This window comes from Channa argus, chromosome 24, assembly GCF_033026475.1.
Source record: "Channa argus isolate prfri chromosome 24, Channa argus male v1.0, whole genome shotgun sequence".
NCBI classification, from domain to species: domain Eukaryota; kingdom Metazoa; phylum Chordata; class Actinopteri; order Anabantiformes; family Channidae; genus Channa; species Channa argus.
This window is the reverse complement of record NC_090220.1, coordinates 1,775,610-1,792,795: the sequence shown is the minus strand read 5'-3', so window position 1 is coordinate 1,792,795 and position 17,186 is coordinate 1,775,610. Positions and strand designations below refer to the sequence as shown.

The 17,186-nt window shown below is 39.6% G+C and overlaps 1 protein-coding gene across 4 annotated transcripts in view; it reads left to right on the top strand.

Moving 5' to 3' along the window:
- The window catches only part of cadm2a (cell adhesion molecule 2a), a 196,998-nt gene that overhangs the window by 54,461 nt on the left and 125,351 nt on the right, over positions 1-17,186 (top strand). The window contains exon 2 of one of the 4 annotated variants that reach the window (XM_067494437.1): positions 2,224-2,276. The exons of the other annotated variants lie outside the window; for them this stretch is intronic. The gene's annotated coding sequence lies outside the window, so the exon portion shown is untranslated. The remainder of the gene's footprint in view (positions 1-2,223; positions 2,277-17,186) is intronic. 4 annotated transcript variants of the gene reach the window in all.

The following is a 17,186-nucleotide window of genomic DNA, read 5'->3' as shown; positions in this document are numbered from 1 at the left end:
GTTATGTTGCAGTTTGTGCTGTATGTTGGCAAGCTGCCATCTCATCACCACTTTTTGCTTCCACTCTGCTTTTAAACAGGTGGGAGGGACAGGGTGAGAAGAATAGCCTGACAAAGACAGCCCACAATTTCAGTTTTATTGTCATCTGGTGAGATCCATTTCTAGAAGCCATTTGAAGTAGAAGACTGACAGTTTTCTCCGTCTCTTTCTTTAACTTTCCCTTGATAGGACAACAGTAATTAGTATCTTAAACCGAACCGTAAGGTACAGTGTACTACTTACACTGGCACATGTCTAGGCAGAATTTAAAAATTACAAGTAAGACCATAAGTGCAAACACATGAGAACGACTAGTCTCTCAACGCAAGCACACGAGCTGTTATGTACGTGATAACAAAAAAAAGAAGAATTGGGTCGCAGGTTTTTCTTTCTGTCTCTCATTTATCATTTACAATCACTCACAAAGCTACTCTACAGTTGTGCTTACACAGAAACATGACTCCAGATTTTTCTTGCTCTTTCTTGTGCAGATGAGACTGTGAGTATGGTTGAGTATAGTTATCTATGTCTGTCCCAAGATTCAATTGTCAGATTTTCACAAATACATCGATAAACACACAGACTACACTCCACATTAGAGACAACAGTAATCTCACAGTGTAAATACACAAAGACAGGGATTTAGTGGGACAGACAAGGACAGCCTGACCTTTGTGCTGTGTGCATATGTGTGAAAGTACTTAATAAATTGTAATTAAATAACAAATAAAAGCTATGCAACTTTTGGCCAATTCTAAAATGTAATGTTAAGGTTAACTTGATCCAGTAGAACAAATTACCACCTTGGCTGCTCTGTGTGCAGCCACCATCACACGTGATAAACCACATGTGGTGAGGCACTAAATCTGGGCACACTTGAACATGCACATCTTTCCACACATACATCAACGTGCGCACGCACACACACACAAACACAAACACACACACACACACACACACGGAAAGATGCACACTCACTTTCAACTTGTCAGCACTGGCACCAGATGCGTCTTGATGGGTAAAGCATCCATTAACACATTAGTGCCTCTTTATCCAAGTCAGTGCAGCTGCACACCTCAGGATGTGCGTCTTCAGAACCACTGCTCAGCTTCCTGCAGCAGGTAGAGCTGAGCTCGTTGCACCCCAGCAACACCAGCGGGTAGAGCTGAGACTGGCTGTTTGCTCTGGTTTAAAGTCAATTCTAAGAGGCATTTATTTGTTTACTGAACAAAACAAACTATTTTCCACCCCTTCAAAGAGCACTGTGTTCATCGATGTGAGTTTGACTGTCTAATGTTAGGCTTTATGTCAATGACCCAAACTAATGTGTAAGCTCCTGGTTGGAACAAAGCCACAGTGAGGTTTCTTACGGATCCTTCTTTGTGCCTCATTGGCTTTGTTATCGTCTGATTGGAGGAGATGAGCCTCTACTTTGCTTTTGACTTCAGACCAGGGCTCATTACCCTTTCGCTCTCGCTCTCTGTCCATGCTTACCTTTTTTCCCCCAATTCTCTTTGTTTGACTCCCTCACACATGAGGCATTTATATGGCAAGTGGAACCAGGCTTTCAAGAAATGTCATTAATGGATTTATTAGACTTGTCATCACTGCACAATCTGTCATCAATAGATGCAAATACAGTCTAATACAATGAAATTAAATAAAAGCAGAAAAGCGAGCTGCCAGTGATGGCTGACACTGAAACACATTTCTCAACATTTCACAAGATGCCAAGATCTCATCCGCCCACTTGCACTCTTGCACACACTACTTGGAAACACACATACAGAAATATACACACATGCATCCTTTTTTCCTAATAAATACACTTCCCACCCCCTCCATTATCAGTCACTCAGCAGGAAAAGACGAATAGTCTCTCCTCTGATCCTCCTTCAATGTTTTCTCTCCATTATGACGGAAAGAAGACCTGATTGCTGTGTGTAAATGTGCATGCTTTTAATGCCTCTCCTTAAGAATGCTTCATCCAGTAATTTGCAATGTAAAGAATACAGCTTTCCTTTTTTATCACAGCTGTAAAATACACAGTTAACGTTAAAACAGCAGTGGTAAGTGAAGAAGGGGAAAAAGTGTGTGTGAGATTATCTGGAAGTTAAGGTTCTAACTATTGTTTTTCAACTCTTTTTCTATTCTCTTTGCTTTTCTCTCTATCTCTGTCTCTAGGTGAGTCAATAATGTATGGTGAAACCTTCTCTACTCTGAAGCACTATGGATTTGTGAGTGATGGAACATGTTCATATTGTTTATTTGTGCAGTAATGACAAGTACACATTGAGCCTGTTTTAGAAACTTTTTGAGTGCACCATCAATTCTCAAGCTTTTCCTGTGCCTCTAATTAATTCATGCTTGCAAAATGTAAAGCCAAGCATTAGTTTTTTTTCCTTTTGGCTACCGTGAAAAAACCTCAAACCAGGTTTGTCCAATCGTTGCCAGCGAGGGCGCTTTTTTATTTTTTGAACGTCTAGCAGTTCTTCCAGTTTTCTAGCCGAGAGCTATAGCAGATACAGTTTCACTAGAAATGGGAGAGTCCATTTCAGTTCTTTGAACATAGGTTAACCAGGGGAGATCACCAAGCAATATTTGATTGCACACAGTTTGACATCTCAGCAGCAAATAAACCCTTGTACGCCCTAAGAGGGCTTTCCTACATTCTTCTTACTGCCAATGGTATCTCCCCAAAAGCAAGAAATAAGCAGTTCACCATCCCCTTCCTTTTCCTTGTTTTTCCAAGAATCAATTTGGCTGCTCCTGCAGCTAAACGTGTAATGGGTGCTGTGGTGTAAATCGTCCAGTTCAAAATGCACATGTGAAAGATATCCAGGGGTTTTGAGGTAGGTCTGCCTGAACCCATGTTTAAATTTAATGTAATAATACATGGTTGAAGGTAAAAGCAGTACCACATGCCAGGTGGCAGCTACTTTGTGAGCTTCTGCTCATCAGCCCTTGGAACAAGTACAAATAATAATAATAACAATTTCTGCCAAAAACATTTGTTTAACACTGCTCTACAATGTTTGGCTCTGCAAACATACTGCATACACTGGTCTGTTGATTTAAAAACAAACTGCTGTCTTTGTCCGGCACTTCTTGCTGTCAGTTTTTTAACATCAGCTCATCTTTCACTCAAACCCATTTCAGTACCTTTGAGCTCTGCTTTAAAAAAAAAGACATTAGACTTTGAATTAGGGCAGTGATATAATTGAGACAGAAAATTATGGCAGGATACATTAATGCAATAACATTGGTAAAGATATCCCCAACATGAGCACACAGAAATTATTTTTCATACATTCATTGAATTTAAAATTTGGTGAAAGAGTCATGTAGATATGCAAACATTTCTTTTAACTATTTGTTTTATTAATTAGCTTTAATTATCATTTTTTCCCTCGTGACTACTCGTGGGTTGATGAGAGATGGCTGGTACAATTGGGAGCAGTTGAGCTGTGGGAAAATGTACTGTGGTTGGGCCTTAGACATTTAAAATGGAAAATTCTGTCTGGTTTGATTTGCATAATACACTAAAATTTATTAAGTTTCTTTTTTACATTAAACTTCATATGGAGCCCTGTGCATCTTCCTAAGAAAAATACAGGTACAAAGGATTTGGCAGTAGAATAGTGGGGGTTTCTTCATTATTTACATGCTCTGCTCCAACTATCCTTTTTTTTTTAAATTACTATACCTAATGCTTTGCATTGTGACAATCAGCTTTTCCTCTGTTCTGTTTATAATTCTTACTCATCAGGTGGTAATCAAACTGCTTCGGTTTCTTCCCCCCGTTTTCTAGCTGACTTCTTTTAACTCTGTTGTGCTCTGTGGGAGGTGCACAGTGGCACAGCCTGCGTTTCATTGACAGTGAATGGGAGGCTATTGGTGGCTCAGGTTTTTGAATCCATATCTATGAACGCCTCTGATCTGTTACTTTAGCTCTGCTCTGTCCACGGCCTAATCTTTTATGGGGAAAGTTTATGTATCAGTGTTCTCGGCAAATCGATTTCCCCATCTTGTATCAAACTTATTATCCTTTACTATTTATTCTATATGGCCTTTTTAGTTGCAGATAATAACTGCAAGACAAGAGCACGAGCCAGAACTTCAAAATGTCTTCATAAAAACAAAACAATCCTCATCTTATTTTTTTTGTTTTGGCACTGTCAGTATCACATTTTTAAGTCATCCCAACCTACTGATGTAGATACAGATTAGGAGACAACTTTACTCAACTTTTATTTTGAAAATATTGTGTAACAGGGACAGATATCTCTCTTTCTCTCTTCTATCTCTCTTTTTTTTTTAAAACCCTAATACTATGATCAATCCCAGTATATACTTATATACGTATTTCAGGCTTTGTGCTCATTGGCTCGCAGAACCCATTGCCACCTTGGCCACTGCACACTGCTTAGAGTTTACACTATGGTCAAAATGGTAATTATTATTTGAATTTTACCTTGTTTGACCTTTCAAATTGTGTCCAATCTGATTACAAGTGGGCAGGAGGTTTTAACACAATGGAAGTGCCTCTGAGTTATCAGTCATGTAAAATTGGTCTTATTTCAAAAAATGCGTTTGCATTGACTTTTTCATTATCAGTATACGTGATCAATGTTGCGATGACACCGAGCACTGACGTGACCTCTGCAAACTGCACCCAGCCCAAAGGTGAGTGCAGTTCAGCCCACTTATCTGGCACAGACAGAGCGACCTTCCAGTCCTCAACTCAATAAACCTATTTCTAACACTAACTCAAAGCCTCAGATAAACCCTGACCCAGACAGAACAATATCTTTTCACAGACTCTTTTGAATATCTTTTCACTGACACATTACAGTTGCTTGATAGGAATTGGAGCTGCAGCTATGGAATATCAAAATCAAGTCTGACCATTTGCTGCTTACTTAAAGGCAACTCGGTGTCTTAACCTCAGAGGCAACATATGCTGTAGGTATGTAAGTTTTTATCAACAAATGCAGTATTTCAATTAATTTTGGTTATTTTCATTTTAGTATATTCTTAGATCTCTTTCCTGGCTACAGTATCTTTGCTTAACTTAAGTAATATAATTTCATTTTCCACATTACAGATGCCTAATGCTAACTATGGTGCGTGAGACAGAATAAAGAAGTGGTTGCCACTGACTGCTGTCTTACGTTTGAGGTTTGAAGTGAGCAAATGTATCGCTGCTTGACTGACCTCTTGATTATTTTTACGAATAATCCTTCGATTACTTTCACATTATGATTTTTCATTTTTCAATGAATATGTGATATGATGCAACATTTTAAGATAATATTGTGACGTGCTGAAGACAGCCACATGAGAGAGATTCCTTTTGAGCTTCTCATGCTACAAATGCCACACAACTGCAGGAAGATAAATTAATTGTAGTACAACACAATAGGAAAAGTGACTGGAGGCCATCAGCTGCAGGAACACTCACAGTCATGGTGTCAACAGAAACTCCAAACACTGGCTTAACCCAGGCTTCACAACGGAATGACCCACAGAACAGAACAGAACTCCCACAGTCCCTAGCACCCAAATTCTCAGTCTCAGGGACCACTCCCCTTGGCTCGCTACAATAATGTAACATAATATTCTAACAACAATTAATTTACTAAAAATACAAATTTTAATTAATCAATCATTTAAATTTCAATATAATTATTCAAAGGATGTACTGCAGGGCATTATTCCTCTCCCCAAAAATAGGCCAATCTTAACTGCTAATCTGTGTTTTACAGATTTATTATGAAGTCTCTCCAAAATATAATTAAAGTAAGAGCTTGTTACATTCAATTTAAAGAAATGTGGTGCAATCTACATTTCCTCAGTAAACAGTTCAGTTTTCTTGAATTTAAATACTGTAACAGAATAAAAGAATGAACATGAAATCAGTCAATGTTACTGATCCCTGTCCTCTCGTCTGCTGCTGATGGGGACTCAGATAACAGCTACAGGTTTCGGCTTGGTTTGGGACTGTGACTGTCTCAGTGTCCACCATTAAGCTGTCTGCTCCCTCTCTGCCGTAGACAGGGACACTGTCACACAGATACACAGAGAGAAGAAGCTGCTCCAGAAGTTTATTTTCTTATTCGCTAAGCTCTGTGGTGTCTAGAAGAATTCATATCTGGTGATTTCTGAACACAAATATGTACAATTTTGTGCTCTAGTGAACCTTTAACAACTAAATCTCTGAGGTATTTTTTTTACTGTCCCAGGTTCAAAATCTTTGTGTACTTTTAATTTCTAGCCCAACTTACGGCTCATCGACACACATTTTGTAAATCGACGTATTTTTGTAATCAATTAGTTCAGCGTGTTGCCCCAACCCTACTTTAGATGCACCAATAATGATTCCTTCTCTGAGGTCACTGTAGCTCCTGTTTATTCCCTTCCAGCCTTACTTGAATATGTTTTTGATTTATAGCATCTTGAAGGCTAAATCTAAGTTACTACATAGTCATATTCTGCTTGTCAGTAAGTAGAACATCTTGGACGGAATTGTTCCTTTGTAGAATGCCCTTGATGTAAGCACATCTTTGACTGAACAAAACATTACTTCTCACATACTGAGGAATTTTAAAATATAAACAAACAGAAGTGGTAAAGTATGGAGAGCAAAACATTTTAGCCAACACTTCAGATGGTGGAATAGAGAGCAGAAGGAGACTAATAACAAAAGTCAGGTGAGAGAATTTTCACTTTAATGCCTCCTCTTTGAAACTGTGTTAACTGTGTAAATACTGGGAGGAACATAATGAGACATTAAACCCCTCGCGCACACACTCTCTCACACACACACACACACACATTCAGTTGGTAGCTTTGTTTATTTTTCCTCTTTTGCATGTCCCTTTGCACTTCATCAGTTCTTCTCACCATCCTTCCCTCCTCTCCCTGAAACCTAGTTTAACGAAGCTACTAAACTAACCTCAACCAATCTGATTTTGCCCGTTAGTTCCATTAACTCAACAGCCTCTCCCAGTGTCCTCTGTTTTCTTTTTATGCAGACACATAAACACTCTCACAAATAGGGAAAATGTCACTTGCAGACTTACTGACGCACACAGTTGGGCAGACACACACACAGACAACCTCCCAGCTGTCTCTGGTAAACCATTAAGCACCCAGACTTTTGATCGTGCAAAGTAAGCCTGACTACAAGAATAGTAACAACTGAAGCCTCGACAAACGTGGAACTGCTGTCCCAACTCACTGTGCTTTGATTGGATCATACAGCAGGCAAAACCACTGTCTACAAAAAAAGGCTGATGTGCAGTGAACCCATGCTGTAGCAAAACACGTGCATCTGGCTTGCATTAGCACAGTATTACTCATCTGGGGTACGTATCTGCCCCTGAAATGGAGACCACACTTCTGTTTTCTCTTTGTTTAAGTGGTTATGGGATTCATGAACTGCTGGTTTGGCTCATCATAAAATATAAAACAAAGAAGCATGAAAGAGTGACATAGATATGGTCTTTATCAGCTATGCTTTAATGGAGCACATCCAAATTGAACTTTTGGTGAAGCTCCAATTTAATTTTCTACAGTTTGTGTGTTTTTCTGTGGGCTACAGGAACTTTTTGATGTGTTACCTGCTGTAAACTCTAGTGTTTGCTTAATCATATGTTTTTTGAAAACCTTAGTCATCTATTTGTGCATGTGCAACCATTCAAGCTGTAAGGCTTCTTTTGCCCTAAACTTGGACAAATACTGAGCTGAGCTCAAAAGATTCAAGCAGAGTTGTACATGTATTTATTATTTTTTTATGAACAAAAGATGTAATCACACAAACAAAGCACACAGTTGCAAGGTGTCGGTTCTCATTATCCTCTGTGCCAGTTCTGCCTTCCTTCCTTTTTTCTTGTGTGATGTGTCACATTTCAGGGTGTAAACAACCTCCACACTGGCTCAGGACTAGCCTAGCCTCCCTTTGCAGACACCAGGAGCTGTCACATCCCTTCAGATGGCACATTAGATTGGGAACACAAACACACACATTCGGGCAAACATTTCCCAAACCCGCACAGCCCTCAGGTTGCTGGAGCCCATGAAGCAGTTGGCTCATCTGGCCTCTACCAAAGCACCAAGAAACCCACCAAATAGACCCAAATCTTTGACTGGATAGACAGGACTAAGGCGCCAGTTGCACTAAAGAAAATTGTTTAAAGAACTTTTTAATTTGGTGGAAAAAGCAATAAATTCAAGTCAAATGTAGTCCAACCCAAATTCAGTCAGTTTTAATGAGATGTAAATTTTTCTTAATAGTTGAGTATGTTCATACATACATCAACTTGCAAATTAAAGTCAGCTTATTAAGTGCAAGGCTATGCTTAAATCCGTGTGTAAATCAACCCATATTATGAACACAAACTATACAACACATGTCTTTATGTGCAATTGAATTTCCATTGGGCCAATGGGTAGAGTTTGTAAATGGAGTTACCCCGGTGTCTGCGTAGAGTAATGTGTGTGCAGAACTGAGACTATGTGAAAGAAGCAGAGAAAGACGAGAGAAGAAGGAAAAGTGTGTTTACATTGTGTATGAATGCAACCTGTTACTGTATCCGTCATCTTACCTCCGAATTATGGGAAGGAGCCAGCAATAACACCACTCAGAAACTCACAGTAAGCGCCAACACAAACATGAGCTGGTGTCTGCGAGCACTATACAGCAAGGCATACGTGGCAGCATGGTATCGTAGTTCCACTACCATTTCTGAGAGGTCACAAACTTAAGCCCCAGCACCCACACACACAAAGACACACAGTTGTATTGCCCTGTACCGTACAACAGTTTCACCTTTAAATTGAGACACCACTAACCAGTAACTTCTGTAAATATAAAGTATGCATATTATTTAAACACATATCCATCATAAACACAAAAAAGAAAACATATAAATTAGAGCTTGATATGGTCCAAACTGATGTAAATATACATTCATGTGTTCATGAATGTGGAAAAGAAAAAAAATGTCACCGCCAGAAAGCGAAGATAACATGTTAGTTTTGTGGATTTACTTATTTTAAATTGAAGCACAGAACCGTGTGGTTTAAGGTTGGTTTAGCTTCTATTTTTACTCTGTGGTTGTTTTGAAAAAGAGCCCAGCTGCTTCACTTCTCTGGATATAAAATCACTATGATTTTATATCTTTCGATATAAAATCATTGTGTACCAGAGACGGAGAGGGAGGGGTACTGAGTCTATTTCGCCTCTCATTTATTTTCTAGAAAGGTCCCCATATGTGTCCCAGATGAATTGCTGAAGATAAAAGTAGAGCCTTTTGGTTGATGTAAAATGGAGTTAGATCGAGTGGGAGGGAACTGTGGTCTGGGGTCTTGGCTTTGTTGCTGTTAAATATAGGCTTGAGAAACACCACAAATTGAGAACCCAGCCTCTGTATTAGATCACTCTGGGGCCCACTGGCACAAAGCACATTAATGGCAGAACTCGCTGTTATGTACACACACAAAAACAGATTGTGGATTGTTCTGCTTTTTCTCCCATTTTCCAACACACACATGAGGCCGATACTCTTGGAGGGTCTTACAATACACTGAACAAGGAAACTGACCGAGCAGTGTTGTTTTGCAGGAACAGAGCTACAGTATACCATCATCTGGCTTGATGTTTCCATGTGGTGTTTGTTTCACAGCATAATGTGTGCCCTCTTATTAGTCGGTCTGTTCTATAACTCCCTGATGTTCTGCGGTCTTATAGAACTCTGAGACACTCAGTTTTGGTTCTAATTAGCTCTTCTGCCACCAATTTACATGCTCTGGATGAATTTAGTTTTAAACTTAAGTCACACACCTGTGAGGCATCTTAATAACAGTATCACCCCATAAACTGTGCTGGGTTCCAAATTCTTTTGTACAGACCTGGGATCAAACACATTGCTGATATGAATTTGACCTGAAGAGGGCAGGGACTCTCCTGGGAGAATGTACTGTGGAGGGAGTGAGACCCAATAAACACCACATTCAAACAGAGCCAGGCAGAGATGCTTGCATGTGTGTCCAGACCTGTACTGCACATGCTCCATCTTGCTGCTGGCCCAAAGTATCCTGTGACACTTCAAGATCAGAGAACCCAGAAATTGGCATTTGGGATCACCATTTACCAGCCTTTGATGTAAAAAAAAGGGGGGGCGGGGGCTGTCAGTCTGATGGGGTTATAGATAGGTTGAGGAGAAAGGACTTAATGGTTGAGGTTAAGGAGAGTGTTATGGGTGGAAAAATATTTTAGAGTTTAACAATTGTTCTCAAGTATAACAGCACAAGGGTGTTTGATCTTGTACATGATGTTTCTATCGATTCTTCTATTTGTGCAGTGTCATGAATCATTAAGGGGGAATGTTACTGTCCTCTGCCCCGTGCGTGACCACATCGCCCTGCCTGGAGAATGGAGGTGTGGGATTGAGTTTAAAAAACTGATTGCATTAGTGACTTCTATCAGGATTCATTTGAAGAGTACTTTAGAAGCAAAGTGATGGTTTTTGAACTCTGAGGGGCCTTGACATTTGGGAGTGCAAGCAATCTTACCCATTGGGGTGTGTGTGTGTGTGTGTGTGTGTGTTTTGTCTGCATTGGATTCAAGAGGATACAGTGATACACGGAGGAGAAATAACCTTTGTGCTTATTTTTTCTCATTAAGAGTAAAAGCAAGTTCAAATGGGAAGAGATTTTGAGAAATGGATCTAAACTAAATTTAACAAAACATATTACAAAGAAAAGATATATAAAAACCCAGACTGAGAAGCAGTGGATTTGAGGGAGAGTGTAAGAACACACAAGGAGGACAGTCAGAGCAAAAACTAGGTTAAAGGGGCAAGAAAACCTTCCCTCTCATGCGAATAGATACACATGTGAATGCACATACTGTAGCATAGCAAATGCACACATTTACACAGGGGTAAATTCAAGTTCATATACATCTTCACTGTATTATGTAGACTTTAAAAGTAAACAGAATGCATTGGATTTCAATGACAGTACTTACAGTTATTAATTTAAATGTAAAAACACTGTTAGCTTTGTAAGGCTGCATACCATTAAGGGAACTTAGACTCAAAGTTCTCTGTTTTTACAAATCTACACATGTACTCAAGCTCAAACCGCCTCCCAACACAAAACAAGTCCCTTCCTAAAACATTATTTCAAGCCTGTGTAACTCAGCAGCAGTGTGTGCTGACCTCTACAATTCCCTTGTATTCGGTTTCTGGGTCTACTGCACAGTTTGAGGCATTAAGGTTAAGCACACTTTCCACACGTTTCCTCTTTCTAAACGCAAGTTATGAGTGAGGCACATTGTGTAAAGGAGAGAAGGAGAAATAGTGACCTACATGGCAATATGCAGTAAAATGCCTTTCAGACTGTATCCATCTCTGCTTGTTACGTCACTGGATTCCCCAACAGGGATAGGAAGGTGGCGACTGGCTTCCAACCTTCGGCTTTGTCCTTCATAAAACAATAGCTCTAATAATCTTGCCTTCCCCCTGAGGTCAGTGGTAACAAACACACTCTGTCACGCTGACACAAACTCACATATTTGCGTACAAAGATGGTTCGATGAGACAACGCGTTCAATAAAACTGGCTTCAGAACAGCAGTAATAGACACTAAAAGTCACAGTTCAGTCAACGGTACTTGCTATTTATATGCATTGTTCTCACTGTGTGTGTGTGTGTGACTGATGGTTGGGCTGTTTGCTGTATCATATGAGTGATTCTAATGTATGTCTGTCTGCATGCACTGGCTCTGGCCCTTGCAAATTGAATTTGTCCGAGGCTTTTTTTTGTTTGTTTGTTTCTTCCTGTGCCTTTTCATTCACTCTCACTCTTTTTTCACTGAATGTGTCACTAAGCTTCCTAGTTTTTACGTCGACTAAATAACGTCTTGGTTTTTCATCCCTGGTAGTGACTTTGTGGGCCTTTTGTAGACCAGTCTGTGTTCAGATGACCGTGTATTGCCCCGGTTCTCGTGAGATTCATCCAAGCCTCTTCTCTTTTTATACAGTGTTTACTCTTTTCCATTCTAACTTTCCTGATCCTATTCTCTTTGTTTTCCCATTTTCAAACCCTTCTATTATTTCATGAGTTGTAGTTATGAAATCTTGGTGTTTTTTTTACGACATCACTGCAAAACACTTACACCAATAGCAATTTCAAAAAATAGGCCCTTTTTCTTTCTCACTGTTCCCTCCCTGACTATGTTGGCACGTGACTCCCATACTGAATAGATGCTGGAGACGCTGTCCACTGAAAGATTCTCGCAGACAAGTTGTTCCCACTTTCTTACTCTCTTCGTCCTTCTCGTCTTTCATTTTTAACTCTCTCCTGGTGGCCTTCCCATAAACTGTTATGTGGCTGGAGATGAACACACAATTCATTTACACAATTCATTTGGACTATGTGCCTCCTCATCTGTGTATGTGTGTACAGAGGAACAGGGTGCACTTGTGTGCGTGCTTTGGCCAGCATGGATGTGTGATCACGCATGCACCTGGCGTATTTACACTTTGTTTGTCTCTCTCAGTCATCAATATGCTGCTGAGGTGAAAGCTGGGTGTAATGATCCTGCCATGACTGGCCAGCTGGCTGTTGCCTATCTGCTTGTTTAGATGGTAACACATTAACACTTGGGGAACAACAAGTGGTTCCTCTCTCCTGCCTGCTGTTGTATAGGAGCAGTGTAGCTGAACACGGCTGTATCCGACCCGTAAAAAACTCAATTTTTACAGCTTTTAGATCTTTTCATGGGTCATTTGTACACACTAGGTAACTTTGTTGGAGGTATCTACAGTATCTCTTTATCACCCTCTCTCAATCACCCTGTCTGTTTCTATTTGTCTTTGCTGCACCAATTACAGTACCTCTCACCAAAGCCTTTACCCCCCCAAACCCCCCACCTCTATTTCATCTCCTCCTTCACATTCACTTCAATCCTATCAGCACATTCTATCCAGTCGTACTTTGGCTCCAGTGTGTTTTCTCACCTCTTCTTCTTCATTTCTCTGCAGTTACTGTACCATACAGCCATTCCCTCGCTCTTTTTGAGCCTGGCATTAGGGACCATTAAGGTTTCAGTTTTTCCACACAGAATGATGGAGTTGAGAAATTGGGTGGGAGGTATGATATAATGATTCAAATATAAGATGAAAATGAAAACTGCAGTGGAACTAATATATGAAACATTATCTCAATATGTTCTGGCTAATGTCAAGAATAACTAGAAAGATGAATGCAATGCATATAAGTGTCAATAGTAAAGATGCATTTTCAGATTAATGATGATCATGAAGAATTGGGTGATTAATAAAATGGCGAGTTTAGGAATAATGATGATGCGCATTGTTAATCATGGTAAAGTGCAATATGCAAAATAAGGTTGAAACACTAACGTACACAATATTAGTACATATTCTGTTGGCGTGTGTGGGGCTGTATCGATCCCCACTGTTTACGCATTTTATGTTGTAACATACAATAGATCACTTTTAAAAAACTTGACTGCTCAACCATGGTACATGTTTCAGGCAGCTCTGGTTTTATTCTCTAACAGTGCTGCTGACCTGCACTGGATGTTCAGAGTGCTGCAAAATAAATCAATAAATAAATGACTATGTACAATTGTACAACATCTATTGTGTACTACATCTAGAGTGTATGTCAGGTTACATATAACCAATGAAACAGTATGTGTGTGGAAGTAAGAGCGTGTTTAAGAGATCTATCAAAATGACACTTTAAGGCTCCTGGACTCATGAGCTGCTCAGCCAAAGTGGAGTAGAAGTCCCTCAGCTCCTGTGTGTGGTTCTCACACATCTATTTTAATTTCGCTGCTCACTGTTAGTCTTGCCTGACTAACATGTGATCAATATAGGCAGACATCCATGTAATTAAGATAGATTGAATTTCTCGAAACATGAAACTAGTGACATGCAGCAGGAGGACTGTGACATGTTTGGTGGAATGGTCGGTCTGCCCTCGTTTCAGCATGCGTTCTTGTTCCCTAAGCGTCTGCAGTTCAGCACATTCTTTTATACCTGTTCAGAATATTCATTCTAGACATTCAGTATAGTATCCAGTCCATCCAAAAAAATTACCTAAATGACGCGGTAACAAAGTTTGAAAGATTTAATATGTCATATATATTATTGGATGAAAAAACGGGCCTAAATAGCAACACTGTTAATTGGAGAACAAAACTGAGTTGAAGTCAACGAAATTGGCATTTACCGAGACATGATGTATACATTCATATGATTGTTAGTGGAGCAATAATAGAAATTCAAAAACTGGTCCCTATATTCTTTATCTTTACTGATGTAAATACATGTTATGTTCCCTAGAAAAGGCATTGCCTCGTAACGGTTGGCAAATCAAAATTAAAGACCTGGATAATACTGTGCTACATTTACATGAGCAACATCCATAATTTTCGTCCGCTCCCCATTCTGCTATGGTTTGGACAGACTCTCCACAGACAGAGGCCAAAATTTGTGTCCCTGCACAGTGTCCGCAGCCCTATTGTGCCAAAATGTGCATGTGGCAGAAAAGCTTGTTTAATATGTTGAAGTTATGCAACACTTATTTTAACGTTCTTGACACTGCTTATGTGAAGCACTTACACATATGGTATTATTTCTTTCTTTTTTCTTTTTCTTACATTGTTCTTTCAAACATAACAAACAAAAATGCACTTCTTCTCGTTGTTGCTACTGCCCAGAGTTGGCATCATGCTTTACTCTACTCCACCTCATAGTTACTGGAGCTCACTAGGCCATTATCTTGCCCTAGATCATTGTCACCATGGTTACATTAAGAAACACAGAATGCATCAGGTTAAGGCACTAAACCTATTTGTTAAGCTTTAAGAAAAATAGTTGTTTGGGTTAAAATAGCAATGTAATACAGTCACTGTTGCTCCCATAAATTTGAGATTGACTAATTAAAACACATGCTGTGATATGGGCCTCCTGCCATACACATAAAGTGTCCCCCCCCTATTGAAATGTAAATAAGTGTGATAACTACTAGTTAATAGTGTGATAACATAAGAAATTGCTGGCTACTTAGTACATTAACAACAACCTAGAAAAGGCTCAGGCAGGTTAACAAGGTCTTACTTGAACATCAACTACTTGCAAAAAAGCTCCACGTAGAAAGTGCTTCCTGACTAATTACCCAATATCAGGTTACGGATGAGAGTGTGAGAAATGTGTGACATCCTTCAAACAAGAGCAAAAGTACATTTTCCATTCTGGTCTTAAATGCATTAATGTTTGAAAGGCTCTTCATAGTTTCAGTTGTGGGGTCACTCCTTGATTTTATGAGGAAGGCTGAAGGCTACAGTCCTAACAGTATTATTTTATCCTGTCGAAGAGCCAAAGGCTTTCTGTAGGCCAAATGAGGGCTGGAGGAGGCTTGAGCGGTTACAAGATGTGAGTTGTATGAGTCAACTCATTAAGTTCAATTAAACCAAGGCATAAACATTTTCTACACTAGAACCCAGTGAAGAAAAGGCCAGCACAGAGGTGTCGGTGAGAAGTTCAACAGCCGCATTTTGAAAAAGCTGCAGAGCTGACTCAAATAATATCAATATGTACAGCAATGATTTTCAGTAGGATAGGTTAGAGAAAATATTGGTGGTAATGACTCTTTAGATCATAAGACTGTAATGAATACAATCAGTCATACCTATTGCAAAGCCCCAGAAAATAAGAGCCATGTTGAATATAAAGTGAATCAAAGCTTCATCATTTTGAGGATATAAATGTACCATTAAACTGAATTAATCCACCTCAACATGAGTGTGATGTGGAAGCCTCGCCAGAGCTATGGGGAATTTGAAATGTTCTGCAGCAGCGCACCTCCACAAAGCCAAACTGTTTTTGTTCTGTTGAGTTTGATAACACAACAACAAAAAAAGAAAAAAGAAAAAAGAAAAAGCAACATTTTCTATGCTGACAAGCAAACATCACTGAGTAACTCAAGCAAAGCATTTGCCAATCAACACACAGTAGCGCCAGTAAAAACATGCAGATTATTTCTTGTGTTTGAGTGGACTCCAGCAGGCACTTTTGATGCTGTGTTGGCACTGCATGCGTTTATCCAGTGAATAACAACACGCAGTTGTTTAGTTTATAAGATGTGCAAATCACATTTCCTATGTCAATCACAAGCGTCCAGTGAAAACAGTGTTCATTCAGTGTTCAAGTCTTATTTTTCAAGCTACATGTTGATTTGCACGGAAGTGAATTATGGTTTCCATTGAGACTCACTGTTTTCAAATAAAAGTTCTGTTAATATTTTTTTTATAATCGATCACATAAAAACACTAATTGGTGCATTCTCTGTAACTTAAGCTTAAAGATATAACAACACAACCTCTGACCTCTACATTTAACATTTGGCGCAGGGGGCGGATGTAGTATGCATGTGTAGTTTGGTTTGTAAAAACAGTGAAAATAGTCTCATATGAATATTTCATGCGAGGAGAAAGGAAGGTGCTACAGTGAGGATCATTCCACAGAAAATCAGTTCTTTCTACCAGGCTCATTTGTCCTCACTCAACTGAGATAAGACTCTTCATACATTTTTCCCTCTCAATACTTATTATTGAGAATTATGAAATTTCTTTCTCTGTTTTTCAGCAGTGGGCTACAAGAGGAAGGAAACACATACAATAGATTCCTTCATTGCTTCGGGGTTTGTCTCCCGAAGCAATCCATATATCTTTATTATGTCATTTGTCAAGTGTCACTGGTTGTTTTATTGCCCTGTGGGTTACATTAGTTCTTCATAACATAGCAGTAGCTTTGTCTTGCATATTTAAAGATTCCCCATGTCTTTGTTACACTATCTTTGTCATGTCTTTGTCTCTGTAGAGCTGAAAAGTTAACAGGAGCAGGGGGGAAAATGGCAAAATAGGTTATAGAAGGGTGATGACGGGAGGGTGAGCAAAGCTGAGCAGAGGCAACACGCCAGCCACGCTGCCAGACAGTGAAGGTTCACCTCAGCGCCCTGCTAAGAGGGTGTTGGAGAGACTTGCTGTTCCCCAGCCTGACTCTGTCACTGCCTCCCAATGGGAGTCTGCCATGTGTCAGCAAC